Consider the following 19166-nt stretch of genomic DNA (forward strand, 5'->3'; position numbering starts at 1 on the left):
CAAGACCAGCCTGGCTAAGATGGTGAAACCCCATCTCTACTAAAAATACAAAAATTAGCTGGGCATGGTGCATGGTGGTGCGCGCCTGTAGTCCCAGCTACTCAGGAGGCTGAGGCAGGAGAATGACTTGAACCCGGGAGGCAGAGGTTGCAGTGAGCCAAGATAGTGCCACTGCACTCCAGCCTTGTAACGAAGCGAGACTCTGTCTCAAAAAAAAGAAAAAAAAGTTGTTATATTCAGCCCATTTCAACTTTATGGTCTTTTAGTATGTCGAAGATTATCTAAAACCTCAACCTATGTTTCAGGACTATCTATACAACTATTTAACATAAGCTTTTTTTTTTTTTTTTTCTTTAAAACTGGTAGCTATCTTATGAAAGTCAGACTTTCTCATAGATGTCACTTGCTCAATGAAGAGTTAGTATTTTAGTGTCACTCAGAGTTCTGACTGCTCTCTAAGTCCCTGATGGTGCCCAAACCAATAATCAGCTGAGAAGTGAGAAGAGGCCAGTCCCTCTAACGCTAAATACCATGCCACTTTAAGACCTGTGCCTTTTAAAGACCTTTTCAAAGCTCTCTTCTACCAGTCAATAAAAATATAAAAATCATTGAAAGTCCATGAATCGTAAATACAGGGAATTAATTAACATTTGGAACCAACATAAATTCAAAACTGAGGTCTGCTCTTTGTTAGCCATTCTTTACTGCTGTTGGAGACACCACAGCATTCACTGATGGTCACTGGGTGAGAGAGAGTTGCTTACACAAACAAATACGAGTTTGGATTTCCTCTTTGCCACTATTATTTGTCCAGTCCCACTGAGCTTCAGTTTCTTCATCTGTAAAATGAGGGTTGGACTTCTCTTGTCAGAGCTGTTGAGAGGCTTAAATGAAAGAAAATAAATACTAACACTTAGGCCTGGCCCTGGCATTTAGTAGGTGCTGGGAAAATGGACCTCTCCGGTGATTCATCTTGTTAATCTTCATATTCTGTTATTTCCAGGTCTCCAAATAAAAGAGAGTCTCCAACTAAAAAAGATTAACTTTTATTGTTATTACAACTTGTATTTAGCATACACTTAAACTATGCCACTAAAAATGATACACCTCATTAGCAAAACACCCACCCAGCGAGATTTAGTGAGTTATTTATAAATGTTCCCACACTTGCTATTATCTAAATTTTTGAAGGTTTAGTACATTGTGGAAAACCACACCCAGTCTTTTCTTGAATGTAATCATAGGAATCAGACCCTTTCCATTTTTTTTTAACATGGAAGTTACCCTATTTTTCTGAGATGGGATAGTTATAAAGATTTTGAACATCTCCCCACAAACCCTGTTCTGTCTTAAGGGCTGGGAGGGGCAGGGCATAACTGGGAAGTGGAGATGATTTAGCTACATGTTTATTGCTTTAGTATTTAACAGCAAACTTGCAGTTCTTTTTTTGGCTTTAAAAACACCATCCTCTCCCATTTCCATTCTTATGTCTCCTGTTTCTCTTTCTCACCATGCTTTTCTGACTCACTTTCCTTTGTCAGTTTCCTGAATGTGAATTCTCCAGGGTTTGATTCTTCACCCCTTCCGTTCTCATATTTTTTACTTTTATAAGGTGTTGAACAAACATAATTGCTTATTTCTTCTTTTAATGCCAGATTGGAATGGTTGTAACTCATAGCATTATCCCTTAAGGAATTACTTACCCATGCATCATTTAGAAAAGCTGGGGGTAATAGCATAACTTGAAGCCTTTTATTACACAGTTATCATGGCACACACAGGCAAAATAATATTCTCCCAACACATCCTGAAAAGGTGTGACAGAGTGGTAGACAGAACTGGAAGTGAGAGCTAGTGCTAGTTTTCTTGATTCTGGAAATAGTTAATTTGAAATTTAAAATAAGTGATAATTTTACAATTATTAAGAAAACTTTAAATTTTAAAAAAATTAAGTACTTAATTTGAAGCATATGTGTAAGCTATGTATTAGAGAATGGTTTCCATATATTGTAGAATTGTTTTATGAGAATGCTTACAAAATGAGGAATTGGGCCCTCAAATAATATCCCTTCTGCTATGAGGTTTTGGGTTTCAAAGATCTAATGCTCTTAAGTGATGTAAATTTTTCTAATTCAAAATAATTAGTATAAAATATTTAGTTCTTAAAATTTAATTTTTGGCAAATCAGTAGTGAAGATGCGGCTGCAGAAATTATACAGACTCTTACTAAAGCCTATATGAAAATAGTTGTGATCCATAACCAGTCATGCAATTTTATTTCTGGAAGACTTGTCAGACAACTTCTATTTCACCAACCTGACTGTTCAGGTGAGGAAACCGAGGTTCAGATTGTGTTAGGAATGTCTCTGTAGAAGACCATGCTATTAAGAAGATGTACTGGTTAAAGTTGTTAGTTCCAATTAGAACCCAGTCTGACCAAGCCAAAAAGGAATTTCTTAAGGAACACGGGGTAGCTGGTAGAGAAATCCAGGAGAGTACAGCAGAATAAGTCTAAAGCCTTACAGCAGGAACAATGCACAGTAACACTATGAGACTTTCTTCTGCTGCCACCACAGCTCAGCTCCTGTCACATGTAGGACTGGGTGCCAGAACTCTGCCACTGACAGTGCAGAAGACTCAAAATCCCTATTATAACATGGATTTCCTGGTGGGCAGCAGCCTGCACATGTTGCTCATCTCCCAGCTCATTCTTGTTTGGCACATCTGATTGGCCAGTGTAAATCACATGCCTTCACCCTGCTCCAAGGGAATCAGATGCCTTCACCCTGCTCCAAGGGAATCGGGGGGTGTGAGTCTTCTGGATCCTGCTTTGGGAAGGCATGGACTGATGAGGTGGGAAATTATCAATATGTGGTGAGGGTTTTCAAATATGTGGCCTCCTGCTGAATGACAGATATCCATGACAGAAAGGAAAACAGGAGAATTACCTAATTGAATAGGAAAACTACAGATGACAGGTTATTCAGCAACATTAGGCCTTTCAAACAGAAGAAAGCACAAACAACTTTTCTCCCAGCCTAGACAGGAGGAGATCTATGAAGGAATAAGCACCTATCAGAGAAATACTTTTGTGATTTGGGTCCTGGGTCTGCCATAAATAGCTGTGCTGACTTTGGCAACACAGCTCTCTTCCCAGGTTCTTACTTTTCTCATCTGTAATAGGAGTGAGGGTTTGGGCTAACTCTTCGGGTACTGTGGAGGGTGTGCTGACATTCAGCGCCAGCATCAGCCCACAGTACCCTCCTACCACGTGTGGTTTGTGAGATGACTGTGTGTTAGACAAGAAAGCATTTTTATTTTAATAATTATGCTTATATTTTAATGTGCTATAAAAAGTAAACCAGCACATCAACTCCCTAATCCCATGGCGATTTTCATTTATGGTGAGGCTGAATTTAAGGTTAAAGTAAATCGGTTTCTTTCAAATTAAGTAAACATAATATAGCTATGGCAGGTTAAAAAATATTATGTAAATAATGTACAAATAATAACCAGGGCTTGATAAATAAGATCCAGAGCAGTAATTCTCACCTTTTAATGTATATAATGAGTCAGTGTGGGTTTTATTAAAATGAAGATTCTGATTTAGGAAGTCCGGGATGAGGCTGAGATTCTGCATTTCTAACAAGCTTCCAGTGGATGCGCTGCTGCTGCTTTGGCAACCACATTTTGAGTAGCCAGGAGACTGAATAGTGCAGAATGTGGGTAGTTTGGGCTACCCATAACCTAAACATCAACTGGAGAATCTGGTTAAAATGCAGATTCTCAGGTTTCAAGCCAAGAAATTCTGATTTGCCAGGGTGGGGAAGAGCCCAGGATTTCATATATTTAATAGGCATTCCCAGGAGTTTCAGATGCAGATGATTTGAGAACCACCTGGCAGGAAGGACACACTCAGGGATTGTGATGGCCACAGCACAACAGTGGAACTACATTGTGCCTTCACTCTAAGGAAAGGAGCCCCTTTCCACCTGACTTACAGCAGAAGAATCTTGCGAAATTTTTTTTTTTTTTTGAGACAGGGTCTCACTATTGCCCAGGCAGGAGTGCAGTGGTGTGATCTCAGCTCACTGCAACCTCTGCCTTCCGGGTTCAAGCAATAATCCTGCCTGAAGCCTCCCGAGTAGCTGGGATTACAGGCACGCACCACCACACACAGCTAATGTTTGTATTTTTAGTAGGGACAGGGTTTCACCATGTTGCCCAGGCTGGTCTCGAACTCCTGAACTCAGGTGATCCACCCGCCTCAGCCTCCCAAAGTGGTGGGGATTACAGGCGTGAGCCACCATGCCTGGCCGGAAAATTTGTTTTATAACCATGTGATTACTCATCTGTACTCATCAGGAGCACAGAAATACATTCAGAGATAGGCATCATTGAGCTGCCTAACTCTGGAAGCTGTGGGGCCCCGGGCCCATCCCTATGGGGTGTGGCCCAAATTAGTCACCCTGTGCTGTTTTTGTCACAGGAGAAATTAATGTTAGTGAAACCTGGATGAGCTGAGTTGTGGTTTATTTTTAAAAAGGAATGACAATACTAATGATCAACAACAACAACAAAAAGGGATATATAAGCTATATATCAAGAAGAATTCTAAGTCCGGGCACGTGGCTCATGCCTGTAATCCCAGCAACTTTAGGAGGCCGAGGTGGGCAGATCACTTCAGGTCAGGAGTTCGAGACCAGCCTGGCCAACATAGTGAAACCCTGTCTCTACTAAAAATACAAAAATTAGCCAGGTGTGGTGGTGCGTGCCTGTAATCGCAGCTACTCGGGAGGCTGAGGCAGGAGTATTGCTTGAACCCAGGAGGTGGAGGTTGCAGTGAGCTGAGATCACGTGACTGTACTCCAGCGTGGGCCACAGAGCGAGACTCCCGTCTCAAAAAAAAAAAAATTATAAGGACAGGGTCTTTTGCTCTGGAAATGTTAGAATCTTAAAGTTGGAAGGGCTCTTATTTCACTAGATTTTTGACAGAAATAAAAGAAAAAAAATAAGGTAGCTGTGAGGAGTACCTTGAAGGGGGACGTCAGAGGGCCCTACCTGCCTTGGCTGCCTGGTGGAGTACAAAGCTGTGTGGATGAGTTCACCTTTTTCATGCCACTGGCCATCATTTGTCATGACTCGGAACAGCACTGTCCAGCCTGTCCTGAGGTCTGTGTTCCTCAAACAGTGACTACCACCACCTCCTTCACTCACACCCCAAGTTTAGGGTTCAGAGCCTTTAATGTGGTTGGTGTACGGCTTTTCATTTATTTTTAAAATTTTTATAATTATTTTCTCTAACTCCATCGGTCATTCAATATTTATTAGTTGGCCTTCTATATGAAAGAGTGGCTTAACCCCTCCATTCATTTATTTACAGCAGTACAGACTCATAAATTTATATTGTATTCAATGGCCTCAAATCTATTCTTACTAATTTTGAAGTTTGTAATATACTATAATATAAAGTAATCCGGTAGAATTCTTACTGTTAAACTACTCTTTAAAGAAATCCATTACACAGTTTTAACTGCATTTGCAAATTCCTGGTTGTAGTCATTACTAATCCACTTTGTAATTTCAAAAGAGGTCTTCGGGGGAGCGTATTTGCGAAGTGCACCCACCGTCGTTGCCTTATTCTGGTAGTCACAGGGTGACAGCCGAAGGAGCGGTAACCTGTCATACAGCCGGCGGTGCGCAGCCCACACAACACGTGGTCCGCATCACAGGCTGCGTTATTGAGTGAGCCAGTCTCCAGATGCCAGGCGCATGACGAGTCCACGGAGCGGGACCTCCCTCCCCACGCATCCCGGGCTCCCGGGGCGGGGCCGCCGGGCAGGGGGGCGGGGAGCATCCTGCGTCGCCTTCCCGGGACCGCCCCGCCCCGTCGCACTCAAGAGAGCTGGGCTGGAGCTCCAAGCGGAAACCGCAGGAGCCGAGCCCAGCTAGGAATGCAGACCTCCTGAAAACCAAGCCGAGGGCTGCGGGGTCCGGTGTCCACGCAGAGTGAGTACTGTCTTCCGCCGCTTTGCTCCAGGCCGCGCGTGCTCCCTGGTCTAGCGGCCTGTGCCCCCCGCTCCCGGCCCTGCGTGTCCGGGGCCTGGTCCGTGCAGCGGACTCCCCAGGCTCTGGACGTGCCCTCTTCCTACTGTCGCGACCCAGGCGATACTGTGCGTTCTGAGTTTAACTGTGTTTCTTGGCGACTCCTCCTCCCTGTCAGTAACACTGTTACTGCCCCTTCCGCCGGGAAATGTATCTGGTGACCGGACGCGTAGGGTTACAAAACTAGGGATTTGTGTGGCTCGGTACAAGTGGCCCGAAAGAAGGAAAGCCGCAGCTATGTCAGTTTGGTTTGGCACCTTTGTCTCTAGGGTTGGAGATAGCCCTCCTCCTCCTCAGCCCTGCCGCCACCCTGTGATGACCTCCGTTTTAGAGCGTGAGCTCACTCTGACCTTTCCGCATACCTGATACATGCTGGGTGTGGCGTGGCAAGTGTTGTAACCTGCTTCGGTTCCATTTCCTTTGCACAACCTGAGACGGTTGTAGAATATCACTGAGGGTTACTTTGTGTCTATCTTTTAAGAATAAAAAGTGTTTTCACAGAGATTTAACTATATCTTCTGTATGGTTAGGGACCCGGCATTCTCCACTTATACACAGGCAGGGGGCAAGTTCTTTATTCCCATTGTACAGCTTCAGAAAATGAGGCAGAGAGTTTAGGCAGCTTCCCTAAGGATCAGGACTTTGAGGCCTCTCTAGTTTTCTAGGAAACCACCTATGTATCAGAATGACAGAAATGCTTAATCAGCAGCTCTGGAAAGTTCCTGCTGTTTCACGTGTTTTTCAGAGGAAAAACCTCTGCATTGCAGGGAAGCTCAGCAAGGAGTGGCATCTACTGTTCAAAAGGAGAAAGTCTATTTCCTAATCAGCACTAGAGCTTATATTAATATAGATTGCTTCTTTCTGATGAATGAATTCGACTTTTGAGCACTGATTTTTCAGTATCTAAAAGGAATATTGAGTTGTTGGGAATATGGTGGGGAGGGTGTGCTGCTTGGGTTCTAGGAGGCAGTATAGGATTAAAACGAAGTAGTGAACTTTAGCAAAATCTTGCTGAACAAGGAAAGGCCACACCTGTAGACTGATGGAGAAGGAATAAGCCACCTATGGCAATAAGGCTGACTAGGGATCCCGTGTTTGTGCAGCAGGGACTCCTGGTGTCTGTTACGAATCAGCATGCTTTGTAGAATGTGAAACAGTGTTTATGAAGCAACACATCCAAGTATAAATATTGGCTGTGGTTCAGTTCAGATGCTTTGAAAGAAGAGTCCCAATGCCTGAGAGTAGTTGATTATATAGAATTAGTGGGGAGTTTGGGTTCCTTGATTATTCTCTGGTAGAATTGACTAAGTATAACATCTCTCCTGCAATGAAAACTTAAAATATAGTATGTAAAATAACAGTTTGAAAGAATGAAACCAAAAAGAAAGCATTTTCTTTTCATTTGAGTAACTTCTTAAAATCAGCTAAGTATTTATGTTTCTATTCATTGTTTATAATCACAGTTAACTTTAAGTGATCACTACTTCTTAAGTGGAAACATTTACTTTTTCTCAAAATATGAACAGTCTTAATTAGTCCTATTCAAATAAAAACTCCATAACCCATGTTCTTCTATGTTCATAGATATCTTTGTATCTCCTCTTTCATTATACCTTGTAATTCCCTCAATTTGGAGATCATATGAATCTGGGATATCTGTTTTAGCATTGGTGTGTCTAACCTCATAAGAACATATTGCATAGTTTTTTTATGTATAGAATTAGCAATCTGCATACTAGAAAATTACAGGAGGTCTTCACAAACATTGCATTTAATTTTTTCTCTATGGATGCTCTTGACTTAAAAATGTCATCTTAATGTTTCTCAAAAGGCATACTCTTGGCATTTTGGGTGACAATTCTGAATTAGATAGAGCTCTTTGCTTCCACTGAATGTCAGAGCGTGACCGAAAGCACTTTCATGCATTTAAATGAACTTTGGTTGGGTACTACATCCAATTTTTTTAATTAAATAAAAGATATTAAAAAGGGCTAGGGATAGTGGCTCATGCCTGTAATCCCAGCACTTTGGAAGGCCAAGGAGGGAGGATCACTTGAGGCCAGGAGTTTGAGACCAGCCTGAGCAACATAGCAAGACCCTGTCTCTACAGAAAATTTAAAAATTAGGGCATTGTGGCGTGCACCTATGTGGCCCCAGCTACTTGGGAGGCTAAGGTGGGAGGATCAGTTGAGCCTGGGAGGTTGAAATTGTAGTGAGCTGTGATTGTGCTGCTGCACTCCAGCCTGACACAGTGATGAGACCCTGTGTCAAAAATATATATATATAAAGAAGGAAAAACAAAGAATTGAGCCATACCATTTTGATGGAAAGCCATAAAAATACTCAGTCACATGATTTCCAATTTTCAAAGCAACTTTACATCTCCTAAGACTTGATGGCTTCTGGACGAATCTGTTTATTTGAACATTGTGATTTGGGCAGAAACTATGTGTAATCATACCATTAGCAGGGTGACACTGTTGTACCCATGTGCTATAGTACTCTATTATCTACCCTAAGCAATAATAGTAGATTATTAGAAGGTGACTGTAACAGGTTCTAGTAAAAGAATAGATTAGCATAATGTGTATTGGAACAGAGTATTAATAGTTCTAATATTGATATTTATATTAATAGTTCTAATGTGGCTATAACACATTAATAGTAACAGCTACGTTTACTGAAAACACTATATTCTAAGCACATACGGAGCCCTTATGTGCTGTGATGATAATGTAGCTATGAGGTAGAAACTCCTGTTATGCTCGTTTTACAGATTAAGAAAATAAAAACTACCACACTATATTGTTTTTCAGGACATATTTAACAGCTTGCCATGAACACTTTTCAAAGAATGAGCTTCAGTGCATGAAAAGTTATCACACACTAAATTCTCATTTTGCTACAGTGATTTCCTCTCTCAGGATGCAAACTTTTACTATACCATGAGCCCCTTAAAGACAGAATCCCCTATAGCGTCTACTTCATGTCTTCCACATAGTAATTGCTCAATATTTATTAGATTGGAAAAAAGATTTGTTTTATCTAAATATGAATAGAGCCCTAAGATGCTGTTACATTAATACAGATTATTCCTGGTTAGGTAGAAATGATAAAATATTCATTTCTATTCTCTAGGATTTACAAGTAGAGTTTTTGAAGCTTAATATCTATTTATGCTTTGGTTAAAGATTATAGAGTGGATAATCAAACAAAAAATATGAGCAAGGAACCCTTTTTTCTTTTTTTTTTTTTTTCCCTGGAGTTTCTGCAATCGGCCAGACGTGACGCTAGGCATACAGAGGTATGGCCCACATAAGAAATATAAAGAGCAATGTGAAAAGTGTTAAATGGCACTGCTATCACGATGCTGTAAAAGCGGAATGAAAGGTTAAAGGAAGAGGGTTGAGGTTAAGCTTGGGAGCCTGTTTTTCTGGGAATATACAGTAGAAATATGATTTCCTTAAAGGAAATCTGCAACCAGGAGGCAAGGCTAAAGCAGAAAATGCCAACAGCTGCAGATCCTAATGACTGAGATGTTATTCTGGTGGAGCACAATCAGTTAAAGGCAGGACTGCTTGTAAGTGTGAAATACATCCAGCCTGCCAGTCATTGGCTTGCCTCATGCATTATTTTCTTAAGCTCTTCTTCCCATACTTTCCCCTGAGACACTCCAGTTTCTGTTGCATGTGCTGTTTTGTGGAACTGAGAGTTCTAGTTAATTCTAGGACATTCTGATGAGATGTTCTTGCTACTCTTCCCTTGTAGACAGACTGAATTTCCATCAGGTGTCAGTAACACCTAAGATTATCATTTTGTCCTGGGGCTCTACGCAGTTTAACTGGAGCCACCACAACTGATTGGGTGTGTGTTGTCGGTCCTCCAGGCAAGCTCTGAGGGTTACGTTTCTGCTGCTCATATTTCTGTTTCTTCACCACTCAACCCGAGGTGCAAAAGTGCAAAGACAAGTTCATCAACAATCAGAATAACCTGCCCCTGAATTCTTTCGAATGACTCATTTTTCTCAATCTAGTTTCTAATTTCGTATTTGGCAGCTGCCACCTGGTAAATACATCTCCTTAACTAGAGGAGGAAAACTTCACACCCAGTTTACTCACCTTTTGTCATTTTCCCTGGTTCCTCTCACAGGAATGGTTAGCACACCTTGGTTTCAAAGTTGTTGCTTGGTCTGTTTTGTTGCCATCTGTTTTCGAAGACCCCTTTACAACACTCTGTTTTTTAAAAAACTAACATTTAACTTTATTTGGGGAAGATATTTTATATGTTAGAAAAAAGGACTTTGGGTCTGCTTTTATTGAATGTGTTAACTTTGGTTACTTTTTTTTTTTTCTGAGACAGAGTCTCGCTCTGTCGCCCGGGCTGGAGTGCAATGGCACAATCTTGGCTCACTGCAGCCTCTGCCTCCTGGGTTCAAGCAATTCTCCTGCTTTAGCTTCCTGAGTAGCTGGGACTACAGGCACGTGCCACCACTTCTGGCTAAATTTTGTATTTTTAGTAGAGACAGGGTTTCGCCATGTTGGTCAGGATGGTCTCGATCTCTTGACCTCATGATCCAATCAACCTTCACAGGGAAGGTCTCTCATGAACTAAACCAACTGATGTTCATGGCCCATGTTTGGAGCCTGAGCAAGGTCATGGACCACTCACATTTCACTCAAAGTTGCCACAACAGATTAAAGCGCTTAGTATGCAAGCATACTCCCTGAACTCTATAATGGACTGAGGTGTCCCATACAAGTGACTTAAGAGTCAAAGACCTAGACCACACCTCAGGGCCTCCAGAGTTGCCTAGGATAGAGTTGTTGGGGAAGATGTGAGCTGTGAGTGCTGTTCCCACCAAGAAATCAGGAGCTCAGCCTCCTGCACCTACTGTTTCCTTATTAACTATACTAACAGAGTGGCCAGGGAAGGTAGCAGGGAATAGAATCACTTATACATTTTTCAGTTACATGTGCTTTTTCCTTATTGTGAATGTAGGAAATTGTGTTTATATCCAATAGGGAAAATGAAACCCTTTTATATGACTCCATTACTATGGCTAATGATCATCAGAGTCCCTGAATATAAATATTCTCATGCTAACAATGTGTTTAAAACAGTGCCTCATATGCTTTTAGACATGCGTCATTTTATAGCATTTATTTTAAAAGATGTCAGGTTTAAAGAGTCAAGTCTGCATCAGGGAACTGAAACTGGTAACCAGCATTTTTATATTTCGGGATTCTTCTCTTTCATATGTTCCATCTCTTTATTTTTCTGTGCTGTATTCCGAGTAGTGGCCTCAGATCTATCTTCCAGTTGCTTAAGTCTCTATGCAGGTACATGTAGTTTATATTTTCACCTGTTTTTGATTTGGGGTTTTTATTTTTTCTTTTGTGTCTTTGATGTTTAAAATTTATTAAAAGTCTCCTTCAGAGTTTTCTATTGTTTTAGTTATTTTTTTCTTTGAGACAGGGTCTTGTTCTGTCACTCAGGCTGGAGTGTAGTGGCACGATCACAGCTCACTGCAGCCTTGACCTCCTGGGATCAGGTGATCCTCCTACCTCAGCCTCCCAAGTAGCTAGGACCATAGGTGAGAGCCACCATGCCTGGCTCATTTTTGTATTTTTGGTAGAGACAGGGTTTCATCATGTTTCCCAGGCTGGTCTTGAATTCCTGGGCTCAACTGATTCACTTGCCTCGGCCTCCTTCTTCACCTCTATTTCTTTCTTCACTACTCAACCCAAGGTGCAAAAGAGGATAGACAAGTTCTGGGATTACAGGTGTGAGCTGCTGCGCCCAGCCTGTCTTTAATTCTTGAAGTAAAATTTCTCCCATACTTGTAACACTGACTCTCCCACATGCTGTTTTACTTCCTGATTAGGTTGGGAAAATGTGGCTTGAAATTCACCTTCAATGAAGATTGTTCTCCATGAGAGTTCTTTTTCCCCTATGTTGTAGATCTGCCTCTACCAAGTGGTTTTTAGTATGTCACTGCCTGCGGTCATTCAGATTTCAACAGCGTTAATATCTTGGCTTGGTGCTTCCACTCTACAGAAATAAATTTGGTCCTTGAGTGCCCAATGGCACAAGTTTGGAATTTATTTTTCTCATGCGTGTGCATTTTTACACTCATGGCTCCAGCCAGAAAGAAAGCATCCTTGCCATTGTTCTGGACAGGTGGGCAGTTGTCAAGGCTTATGTTTGTGGGTGATCAGTTCTGAGTAGCTTCTGGCTTTAAGCTAGTAACTCAGCATAGGGCCTGTAGCCAGGATTCCTTTCTCATTTAGAGAATTCAGTTCCCAGTTCCCAGCTGTTGTATCTGTTTCTGATATCCCCGTGAGTCATTCTGTCTCAGCCTTGCTCACCAGAGGACTTAGAATTCCCTCCCTCTTAGGTTACTTGGGAATTTCTCTTCTTTAAAGCTTACCTATGTATTTTATTTTTTATGTTAAATTTTATTCAGTATTCTCATGTCTGGAACAAAAGGGTGTTCTTTTATTAGAACACAGACTAATTTCGCTAGATCTGAACAATGTGTTTGAAATGTTTGAAAGCCTTTAAGTTGGGGAATACATGTACTAGTTTGTCACATACTTATCGTCATACTGACCTTATGATATTCATACTGGCCTGATCTTCATAATAATCTGATGATATTCACATCACTCTGCACATGTTTTCATTTGCTTTTTAGACTCCTGATCTACAGAAGTAGACATGTATCATTTTCTGAAAATTTAATTACTTGACCATTTGAAAATTGCATCCTGTTTTAAAAAATATACTGGCAGCTGAGCTGTATATTGGGTGTATAATGTGTGCAGCATTAGGGGTTCCCCTAATATTAGTTCCAGAATATCTACCTATAAAATGATAGCAATATTGGGATCGATGATGTCTACAACATACTACTATTTCCTTGTGGTGCAAGAAAGGACGCGGGCTACAGAGAAAGAGAAAGTCACGAGTATCAAGCGTTCCTGGGGTTTAGGGACATAAGACTAAAGAGGACAAGTATTATTGAGCTACTTCAGGGCAAGCATGTATGCCTTTGTCCCAGTCTTTTCAGGGAACATTTAGGTTCTTCAGTAACCTAGGCTAGCAATATTAGCATCAAAAATCTTATTTTAAGCTGGCTGGAAGGTAATTTTGAAGAGTCATTTTGCAAATTTATCCTAATATCTTATGTGATCCTTTCTTTTAACCAAATGTAAGTGTGAAGAGACAGAGATCGTCACCAGGAATAAAGCACTAATGTACAGCAATAGACGGTAGAAAATCGTCGTCCTTTCACTGAGCCACTACAAAGCCATCTTGTTTTAAATTACCTAAAAGTGATTCTCCATATCTGGGAATTTTAAAATTACCTGAGAGGCTTACAGTTTTTTAGGCCACAGACCTCCTTCCCTCTTCTTCTTGCCCTTTTTCCTTTGTAAGTTTCTAAGTGTCTGTTGTCCCCCTTCCTCTCCCACTATTCTAACTACTGCCTATAAATAATTCTCTTCCAGGACCATTTCTACCCATTATGTCAAGAACCACTGAGCTACGGTATTAATGCTTGGCCAGTTACATTGCCCAGTGGCTTGACATTACATTCATTGCCAGGAATAATTATGAACATTTTTATCCTAAAATATTTAAATAGGTTATGAATTCCTGCCTATTCTACATATAGTTTCAGTGATTAGAATTAGAGATCATGTTTTCCCCCAGCAATATTATAAAACTAAATATCTTCCACATGATATCTTACTCTAACCTTGAGTTTTTAATCAGTTAATTATATTTACTTGGAATTTTAGCCCTAACGGGTCCACATCACTTAAAAAAAAAAAAAAAGTCTGTCCTCTGCTGAATATTCAGGGTTTAAAAATGGAGGGTTAATCTCTCTTGGCTATTGAGTTTGAGCCTTCTGTTGGTTTCAATAATCTTTTAATTATTGCAGTATTGTGTGCTGAATTATTTTCACAGTGTTATTGTGGCAGGCCTGGATTCTTAGCCCAGAAAATTAGAATTGTTTTCTTCTCCAGCCCTTCTGAAAATCATATTTTTATACCTGTTCATAGGTTTCCAAAGATTAAATGTGATCAACACTGATCTCCATATTTGCAATTAAAATCTTTGTGAAATACCACTTGATTTCCAGGTGAAGTAGTAGTAAACCATATTTTCTTAATGTATGTGTAACTTCTCCATATCCTACTATATATAGGTCAATGAACTGAAAATTTGGGTACCATTCAACTTGGGAAGACAACCAATATAAAACAAAGAAAAAGTTAACCAAGAACATTCTAGTTATTGCTGATAATCTGAAAAAAATTCTGGAATGCTCTGGGGGCAGGAGTCAGTCTAGCAGTATGTATATAGTTTAGAGAAACTCTACAGGATGTAAATTTTGAAAATAAATAGAAACAAATAAATTTAACATTTATTAATTTATTGGACAACTACTGTGCTAAGTGATTTACATAAGATTTCATTTATTCCTCGTAAGAGTTGCATATTTTACAACTAGGTAAGGAGGTACTGACAGTTTTATAAATGAGGAGACTGAGGGCCAAGAGAGTTCAAATAACTTACCCTGGGTCACTACAAATAGCAAGATTCTATTTGATTCTAAAATTCTTTTCAGCAGACTAGTCTTACGAAATCCTCCATTCAGTAGTTTATATCTAAGTAGTTTAAAAAACTGAGAGGGGAATTTGTTTCTAAACTTAAACACTGGAAATCAATATTGTGCTCTGTTGTTATATGCAGTATCCTAGTACTGCTGAAATTCTGATGGGTGAGGTTTCCCACTTGTCTGAAAGAGAGTATTGTACACTGATTGGGATTAGGAGATAATAGTTTAGTTGACAGTTTCTTTGGACATTTGACATGGGCAGTAGAGAAGGAATAAATTAGTCATTTTGGAATATGGCGAAAATTGTTAATAGTAAAATTAAATAGCACATAACTGAAAACACCCTTATCCTATAGGAAATAGGACACCCTTATCCTATAGGAAACTTTTGCTTAGATTGAAATATAAGCAGCAGTGCTCATATATTTACAGTAGTTTCAAATTCAAATGAATCCTACTTTAAACTGTGTTCTATCTATTCCACTGAATTTTTATCTGATGGGAAGGTGGAATGTAATGCAGTGGAATGTATCATTATCTGAAACAGGCACGGAGCAGCTTAGAAATTTGCTCAAGGTCACACAGTTTAGCAGAGCTGAGATTCAAACTCAAGTGGCCGGCTCCAAAGCCATTCTTCTAACCATGACACAACTTTTTTTCTTTTCTTTTCTTTTTTTTTTTTTTTTTTTTTTTTTTTTGCAACAGGGTCTTGGGGTCTTGCTCTGTCACTTGGGCTGGAGTGCAGTGGTGCAGTCACAGGTCACTGCAGCCTTGATGTCTAGGCTCAAGTGGTCTTCCCATCTCAGCCTCCTGAGGGCCTGGGACCATAGGTGTGTACTACCATACTTGGCTAATTTGATTCTTTTGTAGAGATGGGGTCTCACTGTGCTGCCCAGGCTGGTCTCTAACTCCTGGGCTCAAGCAGTCCTCCCACCTGAGCCTCCCAAAGTGCTGGGATTATAGGCATGAGCCACTGTGCCCAGCGACTGTCTCTTTAATATTTGCAAAGATTGATACAACACTGCCTCTTTAATATTTGCAAAATTAAACTTGCTGTCAGTATACATTTATGAATTTTGCTCTTCTTAGGTGGTTTCCAGAATAATGTTTTATTTCACTCCCCATTTTCATGTTGGTTATTTGACAATCAGCTTGGATAAGAGAACCTTGTTACAGTTCTCATGACACTGGCTTTTTAATTAAGAATATTCTTCAGTGAAAGGTGGGCTGCCAGGCCCATCTCTCAGTCCTCACATGTTTGGCTCTCTCTTAAGATATCCTCATATGTTCCTCCCTACCTTGTGTTAGAGACATTTTGAGTCTCTCATTTCTGTGGAGATTGAGGCTTGCAGTTGGTTTTGCAGCACTAGCGCACATAAAAGTTCTCATGTTTTTCTTGCTCTCTGTTCGGTTTACACCTAAGGAATGAATGCACTATGGAAATAGAAAGGCTTCTGGGATGATTGTTCAGCAGAGCTCAGAATTTCTCATTCTTTTTTTTTTTTTTTTTTGAGATGGAGGCTTGCTCTGTCACCCAGCTGGAGTGCAGTGGCACGATCTTGGCTCATTGCAACCTCCGCCTCCTGGATTCAAGTGATTCTCCTGTCTCAGCCTCCTGAGTAGCTGGGACTACAGGCACGTGCCACCATGCCCAGCAAACTTTCTGTATTTTTAGTAGAGACGGAGTTTCACTGTGTTAGCCAGGATGGTCACGATCTCCTGACCTGGTGATCCACCCACCTCGTCCTCCCAAAGTGCTGGGATTACAGGTGTAAGCCACCGTGCCTGGCCAGAATTTCTCATTCTTATACCATAATCATATCATCAATAACTATATATGCTTTAGATAAGCTCATAGTCTTGTCAGGGTTGTTACAAGTATGTGCACTTGCTACCAAGATTCCTCTTAATTTGACTGGAACATGGACCTAAAGCAACCATGCATTTGAATCCAAAGAAAATACCACAATGTGAAATAAAGTTGCAGGTTCTTTTCTTTGAGGAAGATAAGCAAGATTAATATGAAATGTGTAACTTCTCAAATTAGCGCTCAGGCTGGGCATGGTGGCTCACACCTGTAATCCCAGCACTTCGGGGAGGCTGAGGTGGGCGGATCACCTGAGGTCAGGAGTTTGAGACCAGCCTGACCAATATGTGAAACCCCATCTCTACTAAAAATACAAAAATTAGCTGGGTGTGGTGGTGCACACCTGTAGTCCCAGCTACTCGGGAGGCTGAGACAGGAGAATTGCTTGAACCCAGGTGGCGGAGGTTGCAGTGAGCCAAGATCATGCTACTGCACTCCAGCTAGGTGACAGAGCAATACTCTATCCAAAAAAACAAAAACAAAAAACACAGTGGTCAGCACAGAATTACTCTGTCATTCTGAGGCCAAGCAAAGAAACTTTCGAGGCTGTTGGCATTCATAAAATGGTAAAAATCACTGCTGTCTGTTGATGTACCATGTGCCAGGCACCAAATCATGCACTTTATACACATACCCTCATTTAATCCTCACTGCTATCTTATGAAGTAGGTATCATTTTTTTATATCCATTAAATGAATTTCAAAACCTCACATTTGGGAGGATTAAGCAGCCTGCCTGTAGTTGTGCAACCAGAATTAGGCCTCAGGTCTATGGGACTCCAGAGCTCATGCTCTTAACCTCTGTGTTTCCCAATTGAACATCTGTCCTTAAGCACATTATTTAATGCCCTTCACTAAAGTATAGCATATAATATTAGAATTGCAGAACTACAGGATTCTCAAGGCCAACAGTTTTTACAAATAAAGAAAAGGAGCTCAAGAAAGGTTAAGAGCTCCAAGTCACATGGCTAGTTAAGTACAGTCTTCCTCATGGCTCCTGTAGTGCCTGTTAACAGAAATTGTTTGATTCACAGGCTTATGTAAATCCTCACCTGTCAAACCTTCTCTAGGGGAGGGACAAGAAGCAGAAAGTAGGCTGTATTTTCTGGACCTGACTTCCTTGTTTTGCTTTATCTTAGGCAGCCAGAGATTAGACATAGTTGGAATTATTTCATGCATCAAGAGAAGCAACTGGAATCTCTAGAGACAGGAATACAACTTCAGGAAAGAAATGTGCTTTTCTATTCTTTGATGACTGACCTAGGCTGTGTGGCTTGCTCTTCTCCTTACTTACAAAATTATTATCCCATAAAAAAGCGCTGGAAAACTAGAGTTTGGAAAGCAATGAAAATGAAGCAGTTGCCTTGTAGAACTGGAAGCTCAACTTCATGCTTTAAATGTGGATTTTTTTCCTAAGTTCTTGGGGTGGTCCAGTATCAGAGCTCATAATTAGACACTCAGAGAATATGGCCAGATATCCTTCTAGCTTGGATTTAGATCACAGATCAGCTGTGACTATTGTCACGGTTGCTAGGCAACGTTTGTATGTTTATTTTGAGGTCTACCCACATGTTGCATCGAAGGCCAAAGCTCATGTGCTCTGCACTCCTCAGAACAAGTAGAGCTCTTTATTTTTAACTAAACTGTTTCCTTGTAATATATTTTGTGAATGTACAGCCTACTCTGCCAAGCTGTAGTTATCTTCAGTTTCTCCCTACTAGTCCAAATTCTTTAAATTTTTGCATTCAACTTCATCTAACCTGTTGCATTCTGGACTGAATATCTCTGGTACTTTCCTACACCTAAGTCTTGTGCAAGCTGTTTTGCTCACCTAGAATGCCTGCCTGATCCAGCCTCTATCTACACATTTTGTAAAATCAAGATATTTTGTTTTAATATTTGAAATGAGGGCAGTCAACTTGTTACAGCAGAAAGTTCATGGACATTATTGTCATATCTGTGTTCAAATTCAGGCTCTGCCCCTTCTTAACTGTGTAACCTTAGATAAGTTAACTTCTCTAAGCATCAGTTTTCTCATTGATAAAATGCAGATAATGTTTACCTATCAAGATTTATGAAGATATATTGAAATCAGATACATAGAGCACCTGTCACAGTTCCTGGTATTTGGAAGATTTTATAAGTCCCCACCTCCCTGTAGATGACACTACAATAAGCATCCAATAAATCGTCCCTGCCTTGTCTGTGAAGCCTTTCCTAACCGTCTTCCAAAGCAGCACCTCAGAAATAGTCTCCCTCTTCTGACCGCCTGTAGCATTGTATTGTACCTAAGATCTTATCACAATCAAACTTGTCAAATACTATGTTCTGAGATGTAAGCTGGCACTGTAACTAGATCTGCTAGCACAACACCATATTCTGCCCAAAAGAGATGGCTGAACTTCATTCATAGATGATCAATTGTTTATCTTTCATCAGAATCACACTTTCTGTTATCATAAACACTATACCTTGTTAGATGACTCTATTGCAGGTCTCTTTAAAAGAACCATTATTATACTTAATAATTAAAGGGATTGTAAGAATGTATGTCATGGTGTGACA

The 19166-nt window shown here is 40.5% G+C and overlaps 1 protein-coding gene across 48 annotated transcripts in view; it reads left to right on the forward strand.

Moving 5' to 3' along the window:
- CAST (calpastatin) overlaps positions 1-19166 on the forward strand; it is a 117637-nt gene that overhangs the window by 33508 nt on the left and 64963 nt on the right. The window contains exon 1 of one of the 48 annotated variants that reach the window (XM_063612372.1): positions 5843-6009. The exons of 45 other annotated variants lie outside the window; for them this stretch is intronic. The gene's annotated coding sequence lies outside the window, so the exon portion shown is untranslated. Of the gene's footprint in view, positions 1-5842; positions 6010-19166 lie in introns of those variants that run through there. 2 more of the 48 variants (XM_063612377.1, XM_063612378.1) reach the window with 2 other exon arrangements.

The sequence above is a fragment of the Symphalangus syndactylus genome, chromosome 11, assembly GCF_028878055.3.
Source record: "Symphalangus syndactylus isolate Jambi chromosome 11, NHGRI_mSymSyn1-v2.1_pri, whole genome shotgun sequence".
NCBI classification, from domain to species: Eukaryota; Metazoa; Chordata; class Mammalia; order Primates; family Hylobatidae; genus Symphalangus; species Symphalangus syndactylus.